At 40.8% G+C, this 13,176-nt stretch overlaps 1 protein-coding gene across 2 annotated transcripts in view; it reads left to right on the forward strand.

Annotated features, from left to right (window-relative positions):
• glcci1a (glucocorticoid induced 1a) overlaps positions 1 to 13,176 on the forward strand; it is a 35,863-nt gene that overhangs the window by 1,614 nt on the left and 21,073 nt on the right. The window lies entirely within an intron of this gene.

A 13,176-nucleotide genomic window follows, 5' to 3' on the forward strand; every position in this document is an offset into this window, starting at 1 on the left:
ATCTGCATGACAGGGATGATTAGCCAGATTTTTCAGAATGCACTGAAAGCTTATTATTAATTTGTTTCATCGAGGTTGTTTACCATCATTGAAATGGAAAAAAAAAATGTCGTCAGCTGGTAGGTCTATGGCTCCTATGGCAACACTGGGGCCTAGCAGTCTGTTAGACATAAACAGAGCCCTCTGGGCAAGCAGGCCAGCCTCTGCAACTACATGCATACATGTAAAAATACTATTTGGAAAACACGGACAAATGAAAATACATATCCGTCCTCAAAGAGGAATACAATTTTCTTGCAAATGCACAAAATTATGTTTGAAGTTTGTGCAATCTGTGCTGTTTGCTATCCTGTGTTAGAGCTGTTCTGGATTAAAACATTACGTTCCATGCACTTGACTTTGCATCTTTAGGTATCATAGTTGGAAGTAGTGGCGTGTCCAGGGCATTTTTGTCTGGGATGGCGTGCATCAAGGGAGTGATGTTTTTGGACCCTCGCCAACAACCACATAAACAGACACAGCCAACTTAAATTTTGATGACCTTTGCTAAACGATGACGGTGGCTATGTGAACGAGATGGAAGGCTATGTCGCTGCCAGATAGATGGATCGTGGTCATGCTGCTATGGATGTTTTAGTCCACTATCAGCTGTTGTTATGCATAATAGTAACTTATGATATTTTAAAAGCATTTCAGCCAATATCAAATTTTATTGTTGCAATAGACAATATTTCTACATATATCTACAAAAGCTCAAATGACTATGTTTGATGTGAAAGGTGTCATTTATAGTGAATAACCCACAGAGAATTATCATTTATCTTGCAGTTCCCTTCAGATCTATGGAATGTTTTGGCATCTTTTAGTACTACTGCCCACAAACTTCATTAACAACCTTGTTTCCAGCAGCAGTTTTCAGTAAGAAAGGGGTTGTGCCTTTGTCTTGTAATTGGGAGATCACTGGTTCACTGATTCCACTGATCTGCATATCGAAGTGCCCTTGGGCAAAATACTTAACCCCAAACTGCTCCTGATGTGCTGGTCAGCACTTTGCATGGCAGCCACCGCCATCAGTGTATGAATGTATGTATGAATTACTATAAGTAGCTTTGGACAAAAGCATCTGCTAAATGGCCTACAGTGTAAATGTTAATGTTAAATGTAAATCTCTGATAAACCCATTCTTCACTAACAAAATCTTAAATTCATGCAGCTAGATTTCTTTTTATGTATTTATCTTCATTATTTATTGTTATAAAAAATATGTTATTATATATTATATCTACGGGGTCAGATTTTTAGTCAATGTATTCACTCCATTCAAACCCCAAAATATTTTTCTCAATTGAAAATCGACTGCTTTTATTCATCTCAGTGATGCCATTTATAATTATGAATATTGGATGTTTTTCAGCTATTTCTTTCCATTCAAGCAGATGATGGATGATGTTTTAAAAGAATCTCTATTTTTTGCCCCCTTTCAAGCATTTTCAAAGCTTATCTGATCATTAATGCTTCTAGATCCAAACTCCATTCTCATTTGGAAATATTTCACAATTTGTTTACATTCAAGTTTGTGTTTCTCTTTCAAATCCCATCAAATCAATTAGAAATCCCTTAAAACCCACTCATTTTCCAAGTCTTCTCCCACCCACCATACACTCTCATAGAAAATCCATTCAAACTGTGAAACATTCGCAAAAATTAGGACTCTGTCACATTACTTCAACTCTTTCATAGCTTTCATTCTTTTTGCACAGTTGCAGTTCAAACATTCATAGCCTTTCAGCCACTTTGAGTGGAGTTTTTGGGTCGGAATCTGGAATGTTGACAGCCAGAGTGCAGGAGCCAACTGACAGAGTGGGAAGGAGCTCGCTTCAACTCGCCCTCACTTCCTAAATATTCACTCCAGCAGAAAAACCATGACACCAGCTTGTAGGAAAACTTGTGCTGGTCGCAACAGTGGCTCTCTGGGGGCAAATCAGACAAAAAAGATTGGCTCGGTGGGCTTTTAAAAAGACAGGAAAACTGACCAACTGCTGCATTAACTTCCATTAAACTGAGAGGAAAAATATCTGGAGGCAGGCAAACATATTCACTTTTTTGACCTCCTCCATGCCACATTTATGACCACATTTATGACCCACACAATTTCACAAAGTGCTCACAAGATTCTGATGGTACCTACCATACCATTATTTGAGTTATAGCAGTTACTGATTTTGAGAGATGATCATGATAATGTGAGGTGAGCTCAGCTAAAATCACTATTAAATCAACTTGACCACGACCAACTTGGTTACCATTTCAGTGACAACCAATAACATTCAGGCCAACACAGGGAGACAGATTTATCAGTGAGTCAGTTTAATACACACAGTGACACACAGTATATTTAATTTGAACTATATTAAACTATTATCTTCTCATTCATTCAAGCCAGAAACTCCACTTAAATATTTGAATGTTCTCAATCATTGACACATTATGAGATAACTTGACAGCCTCATTCATAGTATTTGATTCATTCTCACTGTACCATCTCTTCACACTCCATCAGTTGCTTCTTGACACAAATTCAAGCAGGCATTGCAATTTGGCTTACCACTTATATTCTATTTTTAATCTTTCATTCTTGCCCAACCATTAGGACATTTCATTCTTTTCAGACGGCACTTGAAATATATTAAAGTCACCAATTCTGTTGACCCTTAGCTTTTAAATAAACCCTAAATTATTTCAAATGTTTCATATATACTTGGCATCATTCAAAGTTTTCAAAGCCAGCAATGCGCATTTGGCGTCAACTCTCAAAAACCTTCAAATATCTCATTTGTTTCATATATTCTTGACACTGTTCATAATTTTCACAGGCAGCAATGCACATTTAGCATCAGCAACTCAACAGCAAACATTCACAGCCAAAGTTCTTCAGAACATGCCCTCTCTAGTTATTTATTGTATTTTTATGTCACACTTCACCTTCGCCTAGTTTCACCTGAGATAATTCGTACAGCTTGTAGGCAAGATAAGTTTCTTCATTCTGAAAAGGCAATTCAAAGTGGTTTATTTTGTCCAGGAAAGAGGAGCTGTGAACTTACTGCCAATGAGTAAGAGGAAATTGTAGATCTAGTGTTAGGCATTCTGTGAGGAAGGTTAGCTGTAATATTTAATCTTGTCTAGATACTCTTTGGTTGAATTACTGTGAAACTGAGTGTTAACAGGCAGTTTTGCCCAAGGAAGCTGTGACCAATAGGCTTGATTGCAGGGTGGAGTCAGGTCAGCATAAAAGTGGCTGCCAGTGCTCACCTGTTCAAATATTAGTAGGATTGATTGCAGGGTGGAGCTAAGCATGCATGAGGTAAATCTAGCACATATGGGCTAGTCACTACAGCGTCAGCTGAACGAAGACTTCGGGAGTCTCTCTGCGGAAGTCCATTGAGGGAGTCAAAGTAACTCCGCTGTCCACTTCCTATTGTAGCCATGAGTCCTACGCTATCCCAGTCAGGACATCAAACCGGAGAAGATTTCACCAGAGACACATTGCCTGAGGCTGTAACCCAGCCACTCTCTGCTATCCAACATTCTCCACCAGTCCTGAACCAGTCCTTGAAGTATTACGAGGCACTATGGAACTGCCAGTCTGCAGTCAAGACGGCAGACACCATTTCAGCCTGTGCATCACTGCAGACTCTCCACTTCCTGGCCCTTTCCGAGACCTAGATCACCCCAGAAAACACTCCACTCCACTGCCACTCCAGCTGAATTCATCAACTTCTTCTCCACATTTGACCTCATACTCTCCCCCTCTCCACTGGACACCTTGTCTTCACAAGGTCTTGTGGTTCCTCGGCACTCTCTGTTACCCCGCTCACTGTGTCTGACCACCACACTGTCACTTTCTCTCTCCCCTTAAAATTCATCAGGTCCCTCATGCCCATACTTCACACAGTCACCACCTGCTGCAACCTGAAATGCCTATCTTCCGTGCTACCATCCACAGACTAGCTCTAATGTCTACTGAGGGGGCCTCCTCCACTTTGCTAAGCACCTTCCCCAACCCTCCCCTCAGATGGCCTTACCTGCTTCAGCCCTCTGTCCTCTGAAGATTTTCTCACACTAGTGATGTCTAACTGTGCCTCCACCTGTTCGCTGGACCCGATTCCCTCTTCCATTCTCCAAAACATCTCTCATGACATCCTGCCATTCCTCACCACTCTGATCAACTCCTCCCTCACTTCAGGCATTATTCCAGCTCTTTTCAAAACAGCCACAGTAAAGCCACTCCTAAGGAAACCCACCATAGACTCGGCTGACATTTCAAACTACAGACCTGTGTCTCTTCTTTCATTCCTCTCTAAAACCCTGGAACGTGCAGTCTACAACCAACTGTCCTCCTATCTTTTAGAAAATGACCTTCTTGACCCTAATCAGTCTGGATTCAGGACTTGTCACTCCACCGAGATGGCTCTCCTCATGGTGACTGAGTTGCTCAGTGCTGCCAGAGCCTCGTCCAACTCGTTAGTCCTCATCCTCCTTGACTTATCTTCTGCATTTGACACAGTCAACCACCAAATCCTTCTCTCCACTCTGGCTGAACTTGGCATTGCTGACTGACTGTGATAACCTGGTTCACATCATACCTGAAAAATCGCACCTTTAAGGTTACATCGAATGGCTTCTTGTCCAAACCCTGCTTACTGGAAACCGGTGTCCCTCAAGGCACAGTATAAGTACAGCCTCTGTTTACACTATACACTAGATCACTAGGCTCTGCAATCACATTACATGGATTCTCTTACCACTGTTATGCTGACGGCACCCAACTTTTCCTCTTATTTCCCCCATCGTCCTCCATCACCCACATTGCGACACATCTCGAAATGTTTGACATCTTCACTTGGACAGCTGCGCATCACCTCAAACTCAACCTTAGAAAAAGTAAACTCCTCTTCATCTTGGGGAAAGACTGCCCTCACACGGACCTGTCAGTCACTGTCAAAGGTGTCATGGTATCACCTTCATCAACGGCGAGGAACCTGGGCGTAATCCTTGACGATGGACTGTCCTGCGCCCCCAACATCACTGCTGGGGCCCGAACCTTCAGACTGCAACATTTGCTGTAGAGGGCAGTCTGTAGCAGATCTGGAGTCATGCAATCTGAAACCTTTTGGAACAGCCCTTCTGGTAACATATGCAGCCAACAGGAGGATGGTTTAAAGTTTGTATTATGTCTTGCCGGTTTTTGTCATTGATTGGATAAAATTATGTCATGGAATTTGAGTTGGTTTTAAGTGGACACATGGACATCACATACCCCACCTGGCACAGTGATGTTGTTTTTGTGCTTGTACTGTGGTTTAGTAAGCTACGTAGAAAAAATGTTTTGTTATTTGTCTGTTTTGAGTGGGTTTATTGTTAATATTTGGAACTTTGTGTTTTGGATCTCTAGTCAGCACTTTTATTTTATTCACTTTTTTTTCACCGAGATAACCATCTATTCTGCTCTGTAATACTAATAAATCGCTCTTGTTGTGCTGTGAAGGATAAGTCTGTTAACACCCATATAAATTTTGGAGAAATGATTAATTGTAATATGAGTAAAGCATTTTAGGGACTGAATTGTAAAATTATATAATTATTTGCTAGTCCACAGGCAACATCATGACAATGACAAACAGAAACAAAACTTTGGTAACAACACACCAGATGTAAATAGAGTTGTGTTCAGCATGATTTATAGCGATTGTTTATAGACACATGAATGGAGGAACCTTAAAACAGACTGTGCTTGTATTGTTCAAAGCCGAGTGTATTGAGAATAACTGGAAGGAAACCAGGAGATCAGAATTTGAACTTGATAGACTTTTCCTATCCTAGCCCACACTTATTGAACTGAGTCACTGTTCTGGCTCCATATCAATATATATACAACATTTCTAAACAATTTCAGTGAGTGACATTGGCTTCAGCTTTTCCTGTCAGGATTTCAAATCCAGGCTCTCATGGTGTCAGGTCGTGTCTCGGTGGTGATTCACCTTGCTGCTTTTAATATTCACCATGGTATCAGAACATATGAGACATACTGCTTTGCCTGTTGGAAGAATTAACATGTTAGTGGTCATTCTCCATGAAAAGCTCTGTTTTCGTTGTCCACTTTTCTCTTTTTAGAGCACAACATGTAAAATACTGACTCTGACTCGCATTTCCTCCAACAGATGTCTTGTGTATTTTCCTTCACTCAAGTTGACACGCTTGTCAGAATGCACTGATTTGATTGACTACATTATGTCATGTTAGACAATTTACAGTGCATGCAACTGGTCTGTGGGATCCCTGGGGGCCACTAAACCAGTGATGTGAAGGCTGGAAAAGTGCCGCCTGTTGATATATAGATGCTCCATCACAATGTAATCATTCTCAATGATTTACTGGTTATAGGCCTAATTTGGTTGATGGTTTACAGCAGGTCACCAGTTGGTGGACCACGGTTCAGGTGTGGACTCAGATGTTGCTGTACCACCTGAATCGCGGTACACCAACTGGTGACCTCTGCTGTAAACCAATCCTTGGAAAATGTGTTAAATCTATCTGTCTATCTATCTATCTATATATCTATATGTCTATCTGTCTATCTGTCTATCTGTCTGTCTGTCTGTCTGTGGAATGTGGGCAGGCGATGGTCAGTCTCTTAAGTTATAACTGTTTTGGGTTAGGACTAGGGCTAGGATAAAGCGTCAACATGATCAATTATGTAAATACTTTGAGTTACGTTAATCGGCAGAGACCGAACAAAATGGTACTCTGCAAGCTCTGCCAATTACGAATGGCTAATTGCAGCAGTACTACTGCTATGCTGGATCACTTGAAGCGGAAGTATCCTGGGGCAATTTCTCAAGATGGCAGCAGGAGCAAGACGCACCGTAAGTCATGTTTACTTTTTGTCCCCACTCAAACATATTATGTATTTGGATTATAAACATGAGGAATGTGTTGCTGTTGCTAGTAATTGATTTTCTGATGTTGAATGTTTGTTCCTCCTGCATCACTGCTGCTGTTAAACGCAACGTTACTCCGTGTTTCATTTTGTATTGTTATTCTGCCGTTTTATATTTGCTCTTTACTCTATACACTATCAGCTTTGTTTAAGAAATTAGTTTGCTAAAACTAACATTGCAGGCTATTGTTACAGTCTGAGTGTGGATTCAATCAGTAAATCCTTTATTATTTTCCTCAATCCACACTGATGGAAAAAATTGACCCCAGTGATTAAATAAATCTTTGTAATGGCCACTTTAAGTTTATAATGTAAGTAAAATGTAAGTAATTCTCAAGTTCAGGTAAAGTCTTGATATTACATACAGTAAATTATTTCATTTATATATGTTTATGAATATAACAGTGATACAGAAATTATACTAATTTTGAAATAATAATATCTATATTTACATATGCTTTGTGTCTGTGTTTCAAGACCGGACAAAGCACTGTGGATGACTTTATCAACTAAAGAAGCCTAACTGTATGCACATCCCAGATGTCTGCTGAACCTGAATAGCATCTCAGAGATGGTTATCAAAGAGAGGGTCAAGCCTTTCGTGAGATGATCAAGACATTTCATTCAGGAAACACACTTCCCTCCAGACACCACTTAATGGATCTTATTGAGAAGAAATGTGAGGCTACTGTGCAGAAGGTTAAAGCAGAAATCAAAAATGCTGCATCAAAAAACACACTCACTACTCATGCTTGGACAAATATTGCCACTGAGGCATATTTGGGAGTCACATGCCTCTTTGTGAGTCAGGATTGGAAGCTCGCTTCATACACACTGACCATAATGCCACTTGAGGAGCGCCACACAGCAGAGAATTGGGGCTGGGTGGAAAAGACTGCAGAGAAATGTGGTTTCTTTTTGAAAGATGTGCTCAATGTTGTTCATGATAATACTGCTAATGCTGTGGTTTTGAGCACTGAGGATGAGGAGAGGCATGTTGCTTCACATCGATGTGTTGGCCAAACACTTCAGTTAGTGGTCAACCATACCCTGATGAAGGATTCCCAGATAAGCAAGGCACTTGGGCTGCAAGGTGACTTGTTGAACATTTCAGAAAGAGTGAGCTGGCCAACAGCAAGTTCAAAAACAAACTAAAGCAAAAGGGCACAGCTCAGCATAAGTTGATCCAATATGTACCTATAACATAGATCAGCTCCTATCACATACTGACAGCAACAGTGGCCTGTGACCACAACACTTACTGACCTGGAGGTCACATGGGAAGGAAAGCATTGCCTTTACCTCAGAGGTGACCATTGTACACTACTGGAGGAACTGGAGCAAGTTTTCAAGCCCTTTGAGTAGGGCAATGTCTTCCTGGGTGGTGAACCTTATGTAACAGTCTCTTCTCTACCACTGGTCAAAGGCCTTCTTTGAGTCTGCTTCATTCAAGTCTTTCCAAACAGCTGCAGCAAAGGGGATAGCTTCACAGTGGGAGCGCAAGATCTTACTCAGAGATGACGGTAAAAATGTGTCTGTGATTGCTTCTGCCCTTGACCCTAGGCTTCGCAAGGTGAAGTTCCTGTCCTTAGATGAGGTCCTAAAGGTGCAAGTAAAACTTAAGACTCTTGCACTTCAGGCCAGAAATGAGAAGGAACAGCTTCCAACAGGCAAGTGTGGAGGATGGCCCAGCCAGTGACAAGACATGAATTTCAAAGAGGACGCCGATACTGGATAAATTGCAGGGCTCAGACTCGGAGGAGCGCAAGCAACACTGAGCAAGACACTTATCTGAAAGAAGAACGTGTGAGGAATGAGGTGCTCTTGAATTTGGGTGAATAATGTATTGCAAGGAATAAGAGCCCACTCCAGTGGTGGAAGGACAATGCTGCAAGGTTCCCCACCTTGGAAATTCTGGCCAACTGCTGGAAACATTGTTACAAAGAAAGAGCAAGCCTGACCTTCCAGTGTGTCCTCTCAGTCACATTCATTCATGGCAACTTAGGTTGGCAACTGTATCAAGTGAGTATTACCAACTCTATGATTATTGCTTAGCCTGCTTAGTTTACACTTCTAAAGCCTTGAAAGCGTCGCTTATACCTCAGTTGTTATGACAGTTTGTTGCTTTGGCTACTTCTGCAAAGCACTAGAAGTGTCACACATAATGGTTTCCCCATTAGTTCCCCAGTTACCTCTACCAGAAACTTGTGGATAATGTACTACAGTTAACTGGATGCAAAAGTGTCTGATTTCAGTTGCTGGTTTGAAGGGACTTTATCTTGGGTAATGCTAATATGTTCCTCTGTCATGAGATTGTAATACAGGCCCTATAAGAACTACAACAACATTATCTGTTGAGAGGTGACCAAAATAGTAAAGTGAATATTTGCGCATAGTATAGATGTTCTATGTGCATGCTTTCAGTCAGCCTACCTACTTCAGACCATTCACTACTGTTCATTTTGAAGGAGTTATTAGAAGTAAACAAGAGAAGAGACACTGTAATATTTGTTGACTAGGCAACATGATCTGGCCATACAATTAAGATGCAAAACCTGTGAAATTGTCCTTCTAAGTAAAGCTTTTTGAATAATGTATGAGCCCCTGGTGGGAGTGTTGCTCTGCAGTTTATGATGGTCATATGACTCAAAGTTATGCTGGATGACCTTGTTATCTCACACAGGTTCCACCATCAACCAAATGTAAGAATGAACTCACAGAATCCAGACATGCTCTGAGCAACTGTAACTAGAACAGCCACACTTCTGACACACTCTGCCACAATCACACAAAGCCTGTGGCTGTACTGTTTCACTGGAAATACTGTAGTATTTCTTGGAAGAACCGGTAAACAGTAACAGTATCTGTATAGAAAGAAACACTCTGTTCTAATATTATCATGGGCTTATACCTCTGAAAACATGCAGCAGCGTCAAATAATTGTGACAGAGATTTCAGCATGAAAGATGTCAACTGTATCTGACACATTTGTGCTAATCAAATATTCTTTGGTTGTGTCTGTGTGTTGTGGCTGCTGGTTTGTATTACAAACAGCACATTCAGTGTTTGCCCAAAGTTTGAGTTGTAGCAGTGGAGATGTAGTTTTTGTACATTTGCAAAGCACACTGTCTGGGAGGTTTACATGTGTCTGCCAGCAGCACAAGGGCTGTGAATACAAAAAGTGCATATGAGGTGTGAGCTTTTCTTTTTGGCTTCTTTTGGTGCTGAAAAATTCAGCCATGCAAAAGCAGGCAAATCATCTTTTGCCCAGGAATGGGGGTTGTGTCCCCACCTGCCCCACTGGAATTTTCGCCTATGTGACTGGACAAGCAAGCTGTCACAGTTCATGTGTGAATAGCAACTAACTTAAAGCCAGTCATTTTTCCAGTAATTAATTCTTAACTCTCCTTTTCTCTTGAATTAACTGGCATCACCACAGTGTTGTATTTCAAACAGTATTAATGTACTTCAACTTAACAACATTTTGAGTGGTAAAATAACTTACATTGAAGATCCTTCATGCATCCTGTCTGAATAATGATTAATATATCTGAGGGAATCTGACAGCTGTCTTTAATTGATGGCTGTCGCATCATGGTGCACTTCGCACTCAGTAGACTATGTCATGTGGAATACCCACTGCCTTTGTATCAACATGTTTATTTCACCAATTAGTGTTCCCCAGCTCAACACTATCAAATGGCTGTGGCTGTAACGTAACTGTGCAGCACTCACGTGATGTTGCAAGACAGTTTTTTGCTCTTTTCTGCAAGACTCATGATCCGAGGATAGTTAATTGGTGCTAGGAGTCTGACAGTTAGTGACATGAAAATCACCTGAGTGCAGTGAATGTGATTCAAGTGATTGTTGTGTGACACCTGTGTCTGAAGGTCCAGTCTCTGATTAATCAGTATTCCTGGCTACAAAAGAACACACAGCAAATCTGTGAAATCTGTCCTCACAAACTGAGTGTCCGTGCAAGAAGGAGACTAGTGAGGGAGTTCACCAAGACACCTAAGACTACTTTAAAGGAGTTAGAAGCTTCAGCAGCTGAGCTGGGAGAGACTCTGCATACAAAACAACTGTTGCCCGGGCTCTTCACCAGTCAAAGCGTTATGGGACAGTGACAAAGAGAAAGCCACTGTTGAAAAAAGCTCATTAAATCATTTCACCCAAAGGCATTGGTGGACACCAAACGGCGCACATCACCACCATGAAGTGTGGTGTTGGCATCATCATGCTGTGGGTATTCTACTTAGCAGCAGGATGATCCAGAAGGCTTTTAAATGTACAGGCTAAAATGAATGCAGCAAAGTATAGGGAAATCCTGGAGGACAACCTTATTCAGTCTGCAAGACAACTGCGACTTTGGAGAAACTGGTTTCCAGCAAGACAGTGACCTGAAACCTTAAGCGAAAGCTGCACATAAATGTTTTAAAGAAAACAAGGTGTTTTTTTTGTTTGTTTGTTCTGTTGGGGTTTTTTTTTTTTGGCTGTTTCCATGATTACCATGATTCCATTTGTAAAAGCAATCACAGAGTGCAGCTTTTCCACACCTTAAGGTTGACAGGTGCATAGGGGCAGACTGAAGGCCGTCATAATCCTGCACACTTCACTTGCAATTAAATTTATTGACATTTTCATACTTTGACATTAATCAGGTTGTTGCTTTAGCATCATCTTGTGAGATAACCTGATGAAGGTTTAAGTACCGAAACATTGTTGTCAGTAAACTTAATTGCAAGTGAAGTGGACAGTGTGTCTTTTTCCTGATTTATAAAAGCAATAAAACGGGAAAAATAATTAAGGGGATGAATATTTTTTATCAGCACTGTACATGCTCAAAGCTTTACTGTGTAATTTGATCTGGATATGAAGTAGCAATAACAAAAATGAAACTTTAGTTTCTAAAATTAATTTCCAAGCTTTACTGACAAATGTGTGAAAGCAAAATTATATAATGTATCTAAAGTTATATATTGGAGTATTCATTTCTCAGCTTATATGTTTTAGTGGCAGGTGTGTTAATTTATCTATAGTATGAAGTGTCCATAAAACCAAAACACTGCCCTGTCCACTCCTCTCTTCTCCTCTTGTAAAAACAAAATACAAATTCGTGAGCAGTGGTCAAATTTCAGCAATGGCCCAGAGGCACTCGGGCAGTGACGAGCAGATCCAAAGGAGGATTGTAACCCAAGGAGAGCAGCAGTAGGTCATTCAAGAGGGACTGCAACAGCCAGAAACGTCAGTCCTTATGGGGGAAACTACAGATCACAATCGCCTGTATAATTCTGCCACTGCAGGCTGTTTATTATAGAAAGTAACCGCAAGCACCACCCCACATCAGTAACACCACGACCAACATTTTCCATGAGACCCTAAGCTAGTCATATGAGTGGGTTCCAGGGAAATTAAGGGGGTCCCCAATGAAATTGTGATTTCTGACAAAATGTAGTGTTAATTTGTGTTTGATGTTATATTTGTTATATCCATGGTAACATGTTTGATGAAAACAATGGCACGTAAACGGCTGCCCCCAGAAAGATGATAAGCCACTCAGTCAGACTTGTCAATCAGAGTACATTACAAAAAACGGGATAAAACATGGAAGCTCACAAAAATGCAAGGGGATTACATCTCGATGAGGATTTGTATACAAAGGACAGGATGAATATACTTTTATATTAGCTGCCGCATTAGTTAAGAAAAATCCAACTGACAACATGCTATGTAGTTTAAAAGATGTGAGAAGCTTCAATTTAGAGGCACCAAATCCTGAATTTGTTAGATTCTTGTTGAATAACAGACGTCCCCGGACACGACTGTCACTACTGTACTGACCCTATGACAGATGACCCTATATAATCATTTTTTTTAAAACCTACAGTTGAGAAACTTCATTAGAACATATCAAAATCAAACATTATGTATCCCTGAAATGTCTACCATAGAAAAAAATAATGAATGTGAATTGTCTAGGGAGGGGTTTAATATCCAAAATTTACAGATGCCTAGTAGACGGAAGTACAGAAATGTCTGCAGGACAGCTGGAGGCACGGAGAGAGGATCTACAAGAGGCAATCCCAATAAAAAAATGGGAGGAGGCATGCTCCAAAGCACAATCGAGAACCACTAATACTCGCCTGAAATTACTACAATACAACTGGTTGATGCGAAGG

Source organism: Acanthopagrus latus, chromosome 3 (assembly GCF_904848185.1).
Source record: "Acanthopagrus latus isolate v.2019 chromosome 3, fAcaLat1.1, whole genome shotgun sequence".
NCBI lineage: Eukaryota > Metazoa > Chordata > Actinopteri > Spariformes > Sparidae > Acanthopagrus > Acanthopagrus latus.